This window comes from Pseudophryne corroboree, chromosome 10 (genome assembly GCF_028390025.1).
Source record: "Pseudophryne corroboree isolate aPseCor3 chromosome 10, aPseCor3.hap2, whole genome shotgun sequence".
In the NCBI taxonomy this organism is placed as follows: domain Eukaryota; kingdom Metazoa; phylum Chordata; class Amphibia; order Anura; family Myobatrachidae; genus Pseudophryne; species Pseudophryne corroboree.
Genome location: NC_086453.1, coordinates 166,505,316 through 166,518,578, shown reverse-complemented (window position 1 = coordinate 166,518,578; position 13,263 = coordinate 166,505,316).

The window sequence follows — 13,263 nt, the reverse complement described above, 5'->3', positions numbered from 1 at the left end:
GGTGGTGTGTACTGGCTCCTCCCCCTATGACCCTCCTCCAAGCCCCAGTTAGGTTTTTGTGCCCGTCCGAGAAGGGTGCAATCTAGGTGGCTCTCCTAAAGAGCTGCTTAGAAAAGTTTAGCTTAGGTTTTTTATTTTACAGTGAGTCCTGCTGGCAACAGGATCACTGCAACGAGGGACTTAGGGGAGAAGAAGTGAACTCACCTGCGTGCAGGATGGATTGGCTTCTTTGGCTACTGGACATTAGCTCCAGAGGGACGATCACAGGTACAGCCTGGATGGTCACCGGAGCCTCGCCGCCGGCCCCCTTGCAGATGCTGAAAAGAGAAGAAGGTCCAGAATCGGCGGCAGAAGACTCCTCAGTCTTCTTAAGGTAGCGCACAGCACTGCAGCTGTGCGCCATTGCTCTCAGCACACTTCACACGGCAGTCACTGAGGGTGCAGGGCGCTGGGGGGGGGCGCCCTGGGAAGCAATGTAAACCTATTTTTTGGCATAAAATACCTCACATATAGCCTCCGGGGGCTATATGGAGATATTTAACCCCTGCCAGAATCCGTTAAAGAGCGGGAGACGAGCCCGCCGAAAAAGGGGCGGGGCCTATCTCCTCAGCACACAGCGCCATTTTCCTCACACAGCTCCGCTGGTCAGGAAGGCTCCCAGGCTCTCCCCTGCACTGCACTACAGAAACAGGGTAAAACAAGAGAGGGGGGGCAAAATTGTGGCAAAATTATATATATTAAAGCAGCTATATAGGGAGCACTTATTATAAGGCTATCCCTGTCATATATAGCGCTTTTGGTGTGTGCTGGCAAACTCTCCCTCTGTCTCCCCAAAGGGCTAGTGGGGTCCTGTCTTCTTTAAGAGCATTCCCTGTGTGTCTGCTGTGTGTCGGTACGTGTGTGTCGACATGTATGAGGACGATATTGGTGTGGAGGCGGAGCAATTGCCAAATATGGGGATGTCACCCCCTAGGGAGTCGACACCAGAATGGATGGCTTTATTTATGGAATTACGGGATAGTGTCAACACGCTAAAGCAGTCGTTTGACGACATGAGACGGCCGGACAATCAATCAGCACCTGTCCAGGCGCCTCAAACACCGTCAGGGGCTGTAAAACGCCCGGTACCTCAGTCGGTCGACACGGACCCAGACACAGGCACTGATTCCAGTGGCGACGGTGACGAATCAACCATATTTTCCAGTAGGGCCACACGTTATATGATTTTGGCAATGAAGGAGGCGTTACATATTGCTGATACTACAGGTACCACAAAACGGTATTATGTGGGGTGTGAAAAAACTACCTATAGTTTTTCCTGAATCAGATGAATTAAATGAGGTGTGTGATGAAGCGTGGGTTGCCCCCGATAAAAAACTGCTAATTTCAAAGAAGTTATTGGCTTTATACCCTTTCCCGCCAGAGGTTAGGGCGCGCTGGGAAACACCTCCTAGGGTGGACAAGGCGCTCACACGCTTATCAAAACAAGTGGCGTTACCCTCTCCTGAGACGGCCGCACTTAAAGATCCAGCAGATAGGAGGATGGAAAATATCCAAAAAAGTATATACACACATACAGGTGTTATACTACGACCAGCTATAGCGACAGCCTGGATGTGCAGTGCTGGGGTAGCTTGGTCAGAGTCCCTGATTGAAAATATTGATACCCTGGATAGGGACAATGTTTTACTGTCTTTAGAGCAAATAAAGGATGCGTTTCTTTATATGCGTGATGCACAGAGGGATATTTGCACACTGGCATCACGGGTAAGTGCTATGTCCATTTCGGCCAGAAGAAGTTTATGGACGCGACAGTGGTCAGGTGATGCGGACTCAAAACGGCATATGGAAGTTTTGCCGTATAAAGGGGAGGAGTTATTTGGTGTTGGTCTATCGGATTTGGTGGCCACGGCTACAGCCGGGAAATCCACCTTTTTACCTCAAGTCACTCCCCAACAGAAAAAGACACCGACTTTTCAGCCGCAGCCCTTTCGTTCCTTTAAAAACAAGAGAGCAAAGGGATATTCATATCTGCCACGAGGCAGAGGAAAGGGGAAGAGACTGCAACAGGCAGCTCCTTCCCAGGAACAGAAGCCCTCCCCCGCTTCTACAAAAGCCTCAGCATGACGCTGGGGCTTCTCAAGCGGACTCAGGGGCGGTGGGGGGTCGTCTCAAGAATTTCAGCGCGCAGTGGGCTCACTCGCAGGTGGATCCCTGGATCCTGCAGATAATATCTCAGGGTTGCAGGTTGGAACTAGAGACGTCTCCACCTCGCCGTTTCCTGAAGTCTGCTTTACCAACGTCCCCCTCCGACAGGGTGACGGACTTGGAAGCCATTCACAAGCTGTACTCTCAGCAGGTGATAGTCAAGGTACCCCTTTTACAACAAGGAAAGGGGTATTATTCCACTCTATTTGTGGTACCGAAGCCGGATGGCTCGGTAAGACCTATTCTAAATCTGAAATCCTTGAACCTGTACATAAAAAAGTTCAAGTTCAAGATGGAGTTACTCAGAGCGGTGATAGCGAACCTGGAAGAAGGGGACTTTATGGTATCCTTGGACATCAAGGATGCGTATCTCCACGTTCCAATTTACCCCTCACACCAGGGGTACCTCAGGTTCGTCGTACAGAACTGTCACTATCAGTTTCAGACGCTGCCGTTTGGATTGTCCACGGCACCTCGGGTCTTTACCAAGGTAATGGCCGAGATGATGATTCTTCTTCGAAGAAAAGGCGTATTAATTATCCCATACTTGGACGATCTCCTAATAAGGGCAAGGTCCAGAGAACAGCTAGAGATGGGACTAGCACTGTCTCAAGAAGTGCTAAAGCAGCACGGGTGGATTCTGAATATTCCAAAATCCCAGTTAATTCCGACAACACGTCTGCTGTTCCTAGGGATGATTCTGGACACGGTTCAGAAAAAGGTTTTTCTCCCGGAGGAAAAAGCCAAGGAGTTATCCGAGCTTGTCAGGAACCTCCTAAAACCAGGAAAGGTATCTGTACATCAATGCACAAGAGTCCTGGGAAAAATGGTGGCTTCTTACGAAGCAATTCCATTCGGCAGATTCCACGCAAGAGTTTTCCAGAGGGATCTGCTGGACAAATGGTCAGGGTCGCATCTTCAGATGCACCAGCGGATAACCCTGTCTCCAAGGACAAGGGTATCTCTTCTGTGGTGGTTGCAGAGTGCTCATCTATTGGAGGGCCGCAGATTCGGCATACAGGATTGGATCCTGGTGACCACGGACGCCAGCCTGAGAGGCTGGGGAGCAGTCACACAAGGAAGAAACTTCCAGGGCGTGTGGTCGAGCCTGGAAACGTCTCTTCACATAAACATTCTGGAACTAAGAGCAATCTACAATGCTCTAAGCCAGGCAGAACCTCTGCTTCAAGGAAAACCGGTGTTGATCCAGTCGGACAACATCACGGCAGTCGCCCATGTAAACAGACAGGGCGGCACAAGAAGCAGGAGTGCAATGGCAGAAGCTGCAAGGATTCTTCGCTGGGCGGAGAATCATGTGATAGCACTGTCAGCAGTGTTCATCCCGGGAGTGGACAACTGGGAAGCAGACTTCCTCAGCAGACACGACCTTCACCCGGGAGAGTGGGGACTTCATCCAGAAGTTTTCCACATGCTTGTAACCCGTTGGGAAAGACCAATGGTGGACATGATGGCATCTCGCCTCAACAAAAAACTGGACAGGTATTGCGCCAGGTCAGGAGATCCGCAGGCAATAGCTGTGGATGCGCTGGTAACGCCTTGGGTGTACCAGTCGGTGTATGTGTTTCCTCCTCTGCCTCTCATACCAAAAGTATTGAGAATTATACGGCAAAGAGGCGTAAGAACGATACTAGTGGCTCCGGATTGGCCAAGAAGGACTTGGTACCCGGAACTTCAAGAGATGATCACGGAGGATCCGTGGCCTCTACCTCTGAGAAGGGACCTGCTTCAGCAGGGTCCCTGTCTGTTTCAAGACTTACCGCGGCTGCGTTTGACGGCATGGCGGTTGAACGCCGGATCCTAAAGGGAAAAGGCATTCCGGAAGAAGTCATTCCTACCTTGATTAAAGCAAGGAAGGAAGTAACCGCGCAACATTATCACCGCATTTGGCGAAAATATGTTGCGTGGTGCGAGGATCGGAGTGCTCCGACGGAGGAATTTCAACTGGGTCGATTCCTACATTTCCTGCAATCAGGATTGTCTATGGGTCTCAAATTGGGATCTATTAAGGTTCAAATTTCGTCCCTGTCGATTTTCTTCCAGAAAGAATTGGCTTCAGTTCCTGAAGTCCAGACTTTTGTTAAGGGAGTACTGCATATACAGCCCCCTGTGGTGCCTCCAGTGGCACCGTGGGATCTCAATGTTGTTTTGGACTTTCTCAAATCTCATTGGTTTGAACCACTAAAAAATGTGGATTTGAAATATCTCACATGGAAAGTGACCATGCTACTAGCCCTGGCTTCGGCCAGGAGAGTGTCAGAACTGGCAGCTTTATCTTACAAAAGCCCATATCTGATTTTCCATTCGGACAGGGCAGAACTGCGGACTCGTCCGCATTTTCTCCCTAAGGTGGTGTCAGCATTTCATCTGAACCAGCCTATTGTTGTGCCTGCGGCTACAAGCGACTTGGAGGACTCCAAGTTGTTGGACGTTGTCAGAGCTTTAAAAATATACATTTCAAGGACAGCTGGAGTCAGGAAATCTGACTCACTGTTTATACTATATGCTCCCAACAAGTTGGGCGCTCCTGCGTCTAAGCAGACTATTGCTCGCTGGATTTGTAGTACGATTCAGCTTGCACATTCTGTGGCAGGCCTGCCACAGCCAAAATCAGTAAATGCCCACTCCACAAGGAAGGTGGGTTCTTCTTGGGCGGCTGCCCGAGGGGTCTCGGCATTACAACTCTGCCGAGCGGCTACGTGGTCGGGGGAGAACACGTTTGTAAAATTCTACAAATTTGATACCCTGGCTAAGGAGGACCTGAAGTTCTCTCATTCGGTGCTGCAGAGTCATCCGCACTCTCCCGTCCGTTTGGGAGCTTTGGTATAATCCCCATGGTCCTTTCAGGAACCCCAGCATCCACTAGGACGATAGAGAAAATAAGAATTTACTTACCGATAATTCTATTTCTCGGAGTCCGTAGTGGATGCTGGGCGCCCATCCCAAGTGCGGATTATCTGCAATAATTGTACATAGTTATTGTTACCTAAATCGGGTTATTGTTGTAGGGAGCCATCTTTCAGAGGCTCCTCTGTTATCATACTGTTAACTGGGTTTAGATCACAGGTTGTACGGTGTGATTGGTGTGGCTGGTATGAGTCTTACCCGGGATTCATAAATCCTTCCTTATTGTGTACGCTCGTCCGGGCACAGTATCCTAACTGAGGCTTGGAGGAGGGTCATAGGGGGAGGAGCCAGTACACACCACCTGATCATAAAGCTTTGCTTTTTGTGCCCTGTCTCCTGCGGAGCCGCTATTCCCCATGGTCCTTTCAGGAACCCCAGCATCCACTACGGACTCCGAGAAATAGAATTATCGGTAAGTAAATTCTTATTTTTTCAACAGTATTTACTAGAGAGGACCCAACTCAGGGACTAATACATAATCTCAATAATGAGAATATCCCACTGATAGGTACTTATTTAAGCGAGGAAGTAGTCTGTGACCGATTAAAACATTTAAAGATTAATAAGTCACCAGGTCCCGATGGTATTCACCCAAGGGTTCTAATGGAGCTTCACTCTGAACTTGCAAAACCGCTATTTTTGATCTTTAAGGATTCAGTAATATCAGGTATGGTTCCCAAAGACTGGCGTATAGCAGAAGTAGTGCCTATATTCAAAAAGGGAAGTAAAGCTGAACCAGGTAATTATAGACCAGTTAGTCTTACATCTATAGTGGGGAAAGTATTGGAAGGTATTCTAAGAGATAGTATTCAGAAGTTCCTTGAAGTCAATAAGGTAATTAAAAGGAATCAACATGGGTTTATGAAGGACAGATCCTGTCAAACCAACTTACTTGGCTTTTATGAAACAGTAAGCGCAAACCTAGATCATGGTAAAGAGGTGTATGTAATCTGTTTAGATTTTACCAAAGCATTCGACACTGTACCACACATGAGACTTATCTACAAGCTACAAGAATCAGGGCTAGGAAGCACAATATGCACTTGGGTCAAAAACTGGTTAAATAATAGGGAGCAGCGCATTGTGGTTAAAGGATCTTTTTCAACTTGGACTGAAGTGCTAAGTGGTGTGCCGCAAGGCTCAGTATTAGGACCGCTATTGTTCAATATTTTCATTAACGGCCTAACAGAAGGTCTAGAGAGCATGGTGTCAATTTTTGCAGATGATACCAAATTGTGTAAAGTTATAAATGCGGAGGGGGATGTTGAGTCGCTTCAGAACGACTTAGTTGAACTAGATGCTTTGGCAGCGAAATGGAGAATGCGCTTCAATACAGACAAGTGTAAGGTAATGCACTGTGGTAACAAGAACAAAAATAACACCTACCTACAAAATGGGGTAAAATTAGGGGATTCTGTACTGGAAAAGGACTTAGGTGTCCTCATAGATAGCAAACTAAGCAGTAGTACCCAAAGTAGGACTGCAGCAAAGAAGGCTAAAAAGATATTAGCATGCATAAAATGGGGAATTGATGCTAGGGACAAGAGCATTGTACTCCCATTATATAAATCACTTGTGAGGCCACACTTTGAATACTGTGTACAATTCTGGGCACCTTACTACAAAAAGGATATCCTGGAGCTAGAAAAGGTTCAAAGGCGGGCGACCAAACTAATTAAGGGTAAGGAGACGCTGGAATATGAGGAAAGGCTTGCAAGACTAGGCATGTTTACACTGGAAAGAGGAGATTAAGAGGGGACATGATCAACATTTACAAATATATAAGGGGACAACATACAGATCTTGCGCATGACCTGTTTTTGGTTAGATCAACACAGAGAACTCGTGGACACTCGCTCAGGTTAGAGGAGAGGAGATTCCGCACAGTACGGCGTAAAGGCTTTTTTACGGTAAGGACGATACATGTTTGGAATTCCCTGCCTGAGGGAGTTGTAATGGCCGACTCAGTCAACACCTTTAAGAATGGGTTAGATAAATTCTTAATGGATAAGGATATCCAGGGTTACGGGGCATAGTCACGCACTATGGTTATTATAATAAAGAGGGGTAAAACGTAACGGCAGTCATCAACTTCAGTCAAAATTTTATACAAAATAATCGTGCATAGGAGACCACAAATAGGTTGAACTCAATGGACAATTGTCTTTTTTCAACCTTAGATACTATATTACTATGTTACTTAGATACCCATTCTGGGTGCCGGAACGGGGTGCAGACCGCCTTAGATACATGTTCCGGGTGCCAGAATTGGATGCAGAACACCCAAATAACCATAGATAGCTGTTCAGGATGCTGGAATAGGATGCATACCACCTTAGATACCCATTTTGGGTGCCTAAACGGAGTGAAGACCACCTTAGATACCCGTTCCGGGTGCCGGAATTGGATACAGTACACCCAAATAACCTTAGAAAGTAGTTCTGAGTGCCGGAACAGGATGCAGACCACCTTAGATACCCATTCTTGGTGCCAGAATGGGGTGCAGAGCTCTCAAACAACCTTAGAGAGTCATTCAGGGTGCTGGAATACGACGCAGACCACCTTAGATACCCGCTTCGGGTACCGGAATAGTGTGCAGAACACCCAAACAACTTTAGATAGCTGTTCATGGCGCCGGAATAGGACGCAGACCACTATAAATGCCCATTCCGGGTGCCGAAATGGTGTGCAGCACACCCAAGCAACCTTAGATAGCTGTTCTGGGTGCCGGAATAGGGTGCAGACTACCTTAGATACCCGTTCCGGCTGCTTAACAAACCAGAAGAAAGGAAGTATTCCCTGTTATGGGCACACTCGGACACTCATGCTCAATTATTTCTATAAGTCAAATATCATTAGTTAGTTGACCACTAATTATAAAATATAACTTTTATTGTATATGGTTAAAACATCTGCGAAATATGATACATGTGACTATTGTGAAAAAATATATGTGAATTAATAAGATTTTAAACCTACCGGTAAATCTTTTTCTCCTAGTCCGTAGAGGATGCTGGGGACTCCGTAAGGACCATGGGGTATAGACAGGCTCCGCAGGAGACATGGGCACTATAAAGAACTTTTAGTATGGGTGTGCACTGGCTCCTCCCTCTATGCCCCTGCTCCAGACCTCAGTTAGAGAACTGTGCCCAGAGGAGATGGACAAAATGAGGAAAGGATTTTGTTAATCTAAGGTATGAACAAAAAACAGTATCAGTCAAAGACCGATTCTAACTGTAACATAACCCTTATGAAAGCAACAACTATACACAAGTCTTGCAGATTTAGTCCGCATTGGGACGGGCGACCAGCATCCTCTACGGACTAGGAGAAAAAATTTACTGGTAGGTTTAAAATCTTATTTTCTCTTACGTTCTAGAGGATGCTGGGGACTCCGTAAGGACCATGGGGTTTATACCAAAGCTCCCAACCGGGCGGGAGAGTGCGGATGACTCTGCAGCACCGACTGAGCAAACGCAAGGTCCTCATCAGCCAGGGTATCAAACTTGTAGAATTTTGCAAAAGTGTTTGAACCCGACCAAGTAGCTGCTCGGCAAAGCTGTAATGCCGAGACGCCTCGGGCAGCCGCCCAAGAAGAGCCCACCTTCCTAGTGGAATGGGCCTTTACTGAATTTGGTAACGGCAATCCAGCCGTAGAATTAGCCTGCTGGATCGTGTTACAGATCCAGCGAGCAATAGTCTGCTTTGAAGCAGGTGCGCCAACCTTGTTGGCTGCATACAGGACAAACAGAGCCTCTGTTTTCCTAACCCTAGCCATCCTGGCTACATAAATCTTTAAGGCCCTGACTACATCCAGGGACTTGGAGTCCTCCCAGTCCCCTGTAGCCACAGGCACCACAATAGGTTGGTTCATATGAAATGAAGAAACCACCTTAGGCAAAAATTGAGGACGAGTCCTCAACTCCGCTCTATCCACATGGAAAATCAAATAGGGTCTCTTGTGGGACAAGGCCGCCAATTCGGACACCCGCCTTGCAGATGCCAAGGCCAATAATATGACCACCTTCCACGTGAGATATTTTAATTCAACCGTTTGAAGAGGCTCAAACCAGTGAGATTTCAGGAAACTTAACACCACGTTAAGGTCCCATGGTGCCACTGGGGGAACAAAGGGGGGCTGGATGTGCAGCACTCCCTTCACAAACGTCTGAACTTCTGGGAGAGAAGCCAATTCCTTCTGAAAGAATATAGATAGGGACGAAATCTGTACCTTAATGGAGCCTAACTTTAGGCCCATATCCACTCCTATCTGTAGAAAGTGGAGAAACCGGCCCAGATGGAAATCTTCCGTAGGAGCATTCTTGGCTTCACACCAAGATACATACTTCCTCCAGATACGGTGATAATGCTTTGCTGTCACCTCCTTCCTAGCCTTTATCAGAGTACGGATGACTTCCTCCGGAATCCCCTACCCAGCTAGGATTCGGTGTTCAACCGCCATGCCGTCAAACGTAACCGCGGTAAGTCTTGGAACACGCAGGGCCCCTGCTGTAACAGGTCCTCCCTGAGAGGAAGAGGCCACGGATCTTCTGTGAGCATTTCCTGAAGATCTGAGTGCCAGGCCCTTCGAGGCCAATCTGGAACAATGAGTATTGTCTGCACTCTTTTTTGTCTTATGATTCTCAATATTTTTGAGATGAGAGGAAGAGGAGGAAACACATAGACCATCTGAAACACCCATGGTGTCACCAGGGCGTCTACTGCTACAGCCTGCGGGTCCTGTGACCTGGCACAATACCTCCGAAGCTTCTTGTTGAGGCGTGATGCCATCATGTCTATTTGAGGAATTCCCCAAAGACTTGTTATCTCTGCAAAAACTTCTTGATGAAGTCCCCACTCTCCTGGATGGAGATCGTGTCTGCTGAGGAAGTCTGCTTCCCAGTTGTCCACTCCCGGAATGAAGACAGCTGACAGAGCGCTTACATGATTTTCCACCCAGCTAAGAATCCTGGTGGCTTCCGTCATCGCCACTCTGCTCCTTGTCCCGCCTTGGCGGTTTACATGAGCCACGGCTGTGACGTTGTCTGATTGAATCAGAACCGTTGTATATGGCCCACAATTCCAGTATGTTGATGTGTAGACAAGCCTCCTGGCTTGACCATAGTCCCTGAAAATTTCTTCCTTGAGTGACTGCTCCCCATCCTCGGAGGTTTGCGTCCGTGGTCACCAGAACCCAGTCTTGAATGCCGAACCTGCGACCCTCTAGAAGGTGAGCACTCTGCAGCCACCGCAGGAGAGACACCCTGGCCCTGGGGAACAGGGTTATTTTCTGATGTATTTGTAGATGGGACCCGGACCACTTGTCCAGAAGGTCCCACTGAATAGTCCTCGCATGAAACCTGCCGAAGTGGATGGCCTCGTAGGCTGCCACCATTTTTCCCAGAACTCGAGTGCATTGATGAACCAACACTCTTTTTGGTTTTAGCAGGTCTCTGACCATGTCCTGGAGGTCCTGGGCTTTTTCCAATGGGAGAAAAACTCTCTTTTGTTCCGTGTCCAGAATCATGCCTAGGAATGATAGCCGAGTCGTTGGAACCAATTGTGACTTTGGCAGATTGAGAATCCAACCGTGCTGTTGCAGCACTCTCATGGTGAGCGACACGCTCATCAGCAATTGATCTCTCGATCTCGCCTTTATCAGGAGACCGTCCAAGTATGGGATAATTGAGACTCCCTGCCTGCGCAGGAGCACCATCATCTCCGCCATTACCTTGGTGAAAATCCTCGGGGCCGTGGAAAGCCCAAACGGCAACATCTGAAACTAGTAATGACAGTCCTGTACAGCGAATCTCAGGTACTCCTGATGAGGGGGATATATGGGGACATGAAGGTATGCATCCTTTATGTCTAGTGACACCATAAAATCTCTCCCTTCCAGGCTGGATATTACAGCTCGGAGCGATTCCATCTTGAATTTGAACTTTTTCAAGTACAGGTTTAGGGATTTTAGATTTAAAATGGGTCTGACCGAACCATCCGGCTTCGGGACCACAAACAGGGTTGAATAATACCCTTTTCCCTGTTGGAGCAGGGGAACCTTGACAACCACTTGCTGTTGACACAGCTTTTGAATTGCAGCTAACACTACTTCCCTCTCCGGGGGTGAAGCTGGCAAGGCCGACTTGAAAAATCGACGAGGGGGCACTTCTTCGAATTCCAGCTTGTAGCTTTGGGAAACAATTTCCATCGCCCAAGGATCCACGTCTGAAAGAACCCAGATCTGGCTGAAAAGTCGAAGGCGTGCCCCAACTGGTGCGGACTCCCTTAGTGGAGCCCCAGCGTCATGCGGTGGATTTTGAAGAAGCCGGGGAGGACTTCTGCTCCTGGGAACTAGCCGAAGCAGGTGTTCTCTTTCCTCTACCCTTACCTCTGGCAAGGAAGAAGGAGCCCCGACCTCTTCTGGACTTATGCGACCGAAAGGACTGCATCTGATACTGTGGAGTTTTCTTTTGCTGTTGGGGAACAAAAGGTAAAAAGGTAGATTTACCCGCGGTGGCTGTGGAAACCAGATCCGCGAGCCCCTCCCCAAACAACACTTCACCCTTGTAAGGTAAAACCTCCATATGCTTCTTTGAGTCTGCATCACCCGTCCTTTGGCGGGTCCATAGAGCTCGTCTCGCAGAAATAGCCATGGCATTGGCTCTGGAACCCAGCAGCCCATCGTCTCTTTGAGCATCCCTCATATATAAGACTGCGTCTTTAATGTGGGCTAATGTTAATAAAATGGTATCCCTGTCTAGGGTATCAAGGTCAGTTGACAAGGTATCTGTCCATGCTGCAACTGCGCTACATACCCATGCTGATGCTATTGCCGGTCTGAGCAAAGCACCTGTATGCGCATAAATAGACTTTAAAGTAGTCTCCTGTCTGCGATCAGCAGGGTCCTTGAGGGCTGCCGTGTCCGGAGACGGTAGCGCCACCTTCTTGGACAGGCGTGTTAAAGCCTTGTTCACCCTGGAAGAGGATTCCCAATGTACCCTGTCCTGTACAGGGAAAGGATACGCCATAAGAACCCTTTTGGGTATCTGCAGTTTTTTATCTGGAGTTTCCCAAGCTTTTTCAAATAACTCGTTAAGCTCATGGGATGGGGGAAAGGTTACCTCAGGTTTCTTTTCCTTATACATGCGCACCCTCATGTCAGGGACAGAGGGGTCATCAGTGATATGCAAAACATCTTTTATTGCAATAATCATACACTGAATACTTTTTGCCACCCTTGGGTGTAATTTTGCATCATCGTAGTCGACACTGGAGTCAGAATCCGTGTCGGTACTAATGTCTACTATTTGGGATAGGGGACATTTTTGAGACCCAGAGGGGCCCTGTGACCCAGTCCAATCCGTGGATTGACTCCCTGCTTTCTCCCTGGATTCTGCTTTGTCCAGTCTTTTATGTAATGAGGCCACACTTGCATTTAACATATGCCACATGTCCATCCAATCATGAGTCGGCGTTGCCGACGGAGACACACCACTCATCTGCTCCACCTCCTCCTTGGACGAGCCTTCCGCTACAGACATGCCGCCACGCACGTACCGACACCCCCGCACACACAGGGTTATATCTATAAGGGGACAATTCCCCAACAAGGCCCTTTGGAGAGACAGAGAGAGAGTATGCCAGCACACACCCAGCACCAACTGACACTGGAATAAAACCCAGATAGCGCTTTTTAGATATATAGTCAATGTGTATACACTTACTGTGCCTTAAAAATGCCCCCCCCCCCCCCTCTTTTCAGCCCTCTGTCACCGAGTTCAGCAGGGGAGAGTCCGGGGAACCAGCTTCTCTGCAGCGTTCTGTGGAGAAAATGGCGCTGTTAGTGCTGAGGGATAAAGCTCCGCCCCCTCCAGTGGCGGGCTTCTGTCCCACTTCAATATACAAAAAATGGCGGGGGATCTCTGCATTTACTGCCTCCGCAGCCTAATGTACCCTTATATGCCAGTCCCGAGGTTTATGGCTGCCCAGGGCGCTCCCCCTGCGCCCTGCACCCATCAGTGCCTGTTACGTGTGTGTAGTGTGTGGGAGCAATGGCCTTTCCTCAGTGAAGATCTGAAGTCTTCTGCCGCCTTGAAGTCTTCTTTTCTTCTTGTACTCACCCGGCTTCTA